Source organism: Camelus bactrianus, chromosome 23 (assembly GCF_048773025.1).
Source record: "Camelus bactrianus isolate YW-2024 breed Bactrian camel chromosome 23, ASM4877302v1, whole genome shotgun sequence".
NCBI classification, from domain to species: Eukaryota; Metazoa; Chordata; class Mammalia; order Artiodactyla; family Camelidae; genus Camelus; species Camelus bactrianus.
In genome coordinates, this window is record NC_133561.1 from 7,601,896 (window position 1) to 7,607,297 (window position 5,402).

The window sequence follows — 5,402 nt, forward strand, 5'->3', positions numbered from 1 at the left end:
TGGTTAAAAACTCTGAACATATCTTTTTCCTTTAAGCTAGAAAACTGAAAAAAGACCAAGTATATGAAATGAACAAGAACAGATGCTGACTGTTTATAAATGCTTAAGGAATGATAGTTGGCTCTAGTATGACATTAAATAGCCTCATCAAAAAGAAAGTGACTGGTGGGCTGAGAAAAGAAGAGAAACTATTATATGGGAACAAATGTTGGAACTGAAAGCATTGGTCTGAAACGTGTGGAAGCATGCTAAAGCCAGCCATCAGTTAATCACTCATTAAATGAAGGTACATAAAGGGAAGATTAGACGTCAAAGACACAGGGGTCCGAATGAGGAACAGTATTTGAAAACTACATAATCATTTCATCGAACTACAATGAAAATATTTTTCTATGGGTCTTTTTAAAAAGAGAACAGACTTTGGGTTCGGTTTTGTTTTTTTTTTTCCCTGAAGATGTTGAAGCAGCATAAATTTCCAATGTTGCAGAAGGATTCAAGTGCTGCGTTGTGGAGTAGATTTTTATTGGGGTCACTAAACAGTGGCAGGCATTTGAATCACCAAGACAGCCCCAGAGACAAAACCTATTTCAGTAGAAACCAGAACTTTGTATTTTTTTAAATGTTTGCAGATTTCATAAACATAAGAGAGTCCATGGACTGAGTCCTGAGTACTGTTATTATTCAAAATAAACTGTATGTAAAATCTACTGCTGAAAATTTCCTGTTGCTCACAAAAAACAATAGTTTCCCAATTTGTTTTTCACTATTTCAGTTAAAATTTAAATAAAACTACAGTCTCAATTACATTATCTTATTTGAATTGCCTTTTGTAATTTTGTCAATAGTTTCCATAATATAAAAAAATCAGCAACTAGAGGGGAAAAAAAAGAACAAAATCCAAAGATAGCAGAAGGAAGAAATAAAGATAAGAACACAAATCAGTGAAATAGAGACTTAAAAAACAACAGAAAAAAGATCAATGAAACTAAGAGCTAATTCTTTGAAAAGATAAGCAAAATTGATAAACTTCTAGCCAGTCTCTTCTTTAAAAAAAAGGATGGGGGCCCAAATCAATAAAATCAGAAATGAAAAAGGAGAAGTTATAATGGACACAACAGAAATGCAAAGGATCATAAGAAACTACTATGAACAACTATACACCAAGAAAACAGACAACCTAGAAGAAATGGACACTCTTAGAAAGGTATAATCTCCCAAGACTGAACCAGGAAAAAACAGAAAATATGAACAGACTAATTACCAGTACTGAAACTGAATCAGTAATTTAAAAACTCCCAACAAACAGAAGTCAAGGACCAGATGGCTTCACAGGTGAAGTCTACCAAATACTTAGAGATGAGTTAATGCCTATCCTTCTGAAACTATTCCAAAAATTGCAGAGAAATGAACACCTTCAAACTCATTCTATGAGGCCACCCTCACCCTGATTCCAAAACCAAAGATATCACAAAAAAATATTATAGGACAATATCACTGATAAACATAGATACAAAAATCCTCAACAAAATACTAGCAAGCTGAATCCAACAATATATTAACAGGATCAGACACCATGATCAAGTGGGATTTATTCCATAGAGGCAAGGATTATCAATATCTGCAAACCAGTCAATGTGATATAACACAGTAATAAGCTGAAGAATAAAAACTGTATGATCATCTCAATAGAGGCAGAAAAGACATTTCACAAAATTCAACACCCATTTATGATAAAAACAAAAACAAAAACAAAAAAACTCTCCAGAAAGTAGGCATAGAGGGAAGGTAACGCAACATAATAAAGGCCATATATTACAAACCCACAGCTAACATCATACTCAACAGTGAAAACTGAAAGCATTACTTTTAAAATCAGGAATAAGACTAGGATGCCCACTCCTGCCACTTTTATTCATCACAGTTTTGGAAGCCCTAGCTACAGCAATCAGAGAAGAGGAAGAAATAAAATAAATCTAAACTGGAAAGGAATTAGTATAACTGTCATTGTTTGCATATGACATGATACTATCTATACATAGAAAATTCTAAAGATGCCACCAGGAAACTACTAGAGCTCATCAATGAATTCATTGCAGGACAGCCGCAGGATAAAAACAATATACAGAAATCTGTTGCATTTCTATACACTAACAATGAAACATCAGGAAAAGAAATTAAAGAAACAATTCCATTTACCATCACATCAAAAAGAATACCAAGGAATAAACCTAGCTAAGGAGGCAAAAGACCTGTACTCTGAAAACTGTAAGACACTGATGAAAGAAAATGAACACAACACAGATGGAAACGTTCTTGGATTGTAAGAATCAATATTGTTAAGATGACCATACTGTCCAAGGCAATCTACAGATTCATTGCAGTCCCCATTAATTACCAATGTTATTATTCACAGAATTGTAACAAAAAAATTAAAAATTTGTATGGAAATATAAAAGGTTGCAAATAGCCAAAATATCTTAAGAAAAAAGAACGGTGCTCAAGGAATCATGCTCCCTGATTTCAGACTACACTACAAAGCTACAGTAATCAAAGCAGTATGGTACCATCACAAAAACAGACACACAGCTCAATGTAACAGGCTAGAAAGCCCATCCACTTATGGTCAATTAATCTATGAAAATGGAGGCAAGAACATACAATGGACAAAAGACAGTTCCTTTAATAAGTGATGCTGGGAAAACTTGACAACTGCATGCAAAAGAATGAAATTAGAACATTCTCTAACATCACATAAAAAAATAAATTCAATGAATTGAAGACCTAAATGTGAGACCAGATACTCTAGAACTCCTAGAGGAAAACACAGGCAGAACACTCTTTGACATAAATCACAATATTTTTTTCAGATCCATCCCCTAGGGTAATGAAAATTAAAAAAAAAAAATAAACAATTGGGAGCTAATTAAGCTTAAAAGCTTTTGCACAGCAAAGAAAACCATCAACAAAATGAAAAGACAGCCTATGGAAAGGGAGAAAATATTTGCAAATAAATAATGTGACTGACAAGGGATTAATTTCCAAAAAAAACAAACAGCTCATATAGCTCAGCATCAAAAAACACACAACTCAAAAAATGAGCAGAAGACGTAAATAGACATTTCCCCAAGAAGACATATAGATGGCCAAAAGACACATGAAAAGATGCTTAACATAACTAATTGTTAGAGAAAAAAACTACAATGAGGTACCATCTCACACCAGTCTAAATGGCCATCATTTAAAAGTCTACAACAATAAATGCTGGAAAGGATGTGGAGAAAGGGAACCCTCCTACACTGCTGGTGAAAATGTAATTTGGTGCAGCCACAATGGAAAATGGTACAGAGATTCTTTAAAAAATTAAAAATACAAGTTACCATATGATCCAGTGATCCCACTCCTGGGCATTTATTCTGAGGAAACTCTAATTCAAAAAGATATATGCCCCCCAATGGTCATAGCAGCACTATTTAAAATAGCCAGGACATGTAGGCAATCTAAATGTCCATCGACGGATGAATGGATAAAGAAGATATGGTATATATGCACAATGGAATATTACTCAGCCATAAAAAAGAATGAAACAATGCCATTTACAGCAACATGAATGCACCTAGAGATTATGATACTAAGTGAAGTAAGTCAAAGACAAATAACATATGATATCAATTATACGTGGACTCTAAAAATACGATATAAATGATCTTATTTACAAAACAGAAATATACTCACAGACATAGAAAACAAACTTATGGTTACCAAAGGGGAAGGGCGTCAGGGAGGCATAAATTAGGAATTTGGAATTAACAGATGCACATTGCTACATATAAAATAGATAAACAACAAGGATCTACTGTATAGCACAAGGAACTATATTCAACATCTTGTAATAACCAATAATGGAAAAGAATCTGAAAAAAATATAAATGTATGTGTATGTATGTTTATGTGTGAATAACTATCACTTTGCTGTATACCTGGAATATTAGAAATCAAGTATGCATCAATAAATAAAGTCAAGTTCCTTGCTTTTTTTTTTTTTTTTTTTTTTACATTATTTACAATTGTTGTAAAATAAAACTTCAAGCCACATACTCCCACATTTTCTAACACTAGTTTAGGATATGAATTCTATTTTCAATATTTACCAGCTTTGTGTCCATGGGGGAAAATGTTATTTTAACTCAAGCCCCAGTTTTTTTCAGACTTAAAAGAGAGATATTGATAAATACGTCAGAGTGATGCCTTGTGGATTAAATGAGGTTATATATTAATAGCAAGTGTTGTAATTCAAAGTAAATCTCTTCATACACAATCAAGTGGTGAGATTTGCCATGCAGTCAGACTCAACCACTGTGAGTGAGATAACCAACCACTGGGAACAGTCATGAATATATACAATCAAAATGCCACGCTCCAAAAGCTAGACTTTTTTTTTTTTGAATACTCTTCCACAGTTTGACTCAAACAAATGATTGATAACGTATCTCACCTCTATTTTTAGTTATTTTCTAATTGTATTTATTGTAGGTTACTTATATAGTAAATAAAAAACTTATATTAAAAAGGATAAAAGATCAAATTTCAATTATGTGTTTTAGAAGTAATTAACACCATTTTTTATCACATCTGCTTTATCAATTTATTGCTAAAAAGATTTCCTGCCAAGTATATGGCCCCATTTTTGAAGGAAAATGTATCAAGTTCCTTTTATTTAATTATGCACTGTCAAACCATGGAATCTCAGAATAGTATTATATAATATGACAAAGTATTTCAAACAAGATTTCATTGATATTGTAAGTGAAAAAGAAATTTTCTTTTTGAGAATTAAACTTTTTTCTTTTCTAGAAATTACCCACGGCATGTGTGACTTAAAAGAATTATTATAATAGTGTTTTGTGTGGGTTGACTGATTAACTCTAAAATTATTCATTTATTCATCTACTTGGATATAGTATAATCAAAACAATTATTAATTTCTCAGGCATTTCTAGACTATATTAATAAGGAGGTCTTCAATTATAGCTTCTAATTCAAGTTAAAAACTCTTGCATCTGTTCAGGAGGAAAATTATATGGAATGCAAAATAAAAGTAGCTCATTACTTCAAAATATGTAGCTCATTTAGCAGACGTTTTACTTGAGAACTGGACGTTTAGCAATTAAGAATCTCAATGGGGGAAGCCAATCAAAGACAGGGAAGAATGCGTTTAGTAAGAGAGACTGATTTGGAAGTTTTAGGTTCTGGAAAAAAAGTGAACAAGACCTAGAAGGATACTATAAACTCTCAGTTCATTCCATAAATGACATGGGATATTTTAAATTAAGTGTTACTAAATTGTATAAAAATATTTTAACACTTACCAGTGATATATTTTTCTATATTACCTTTTGTACAAA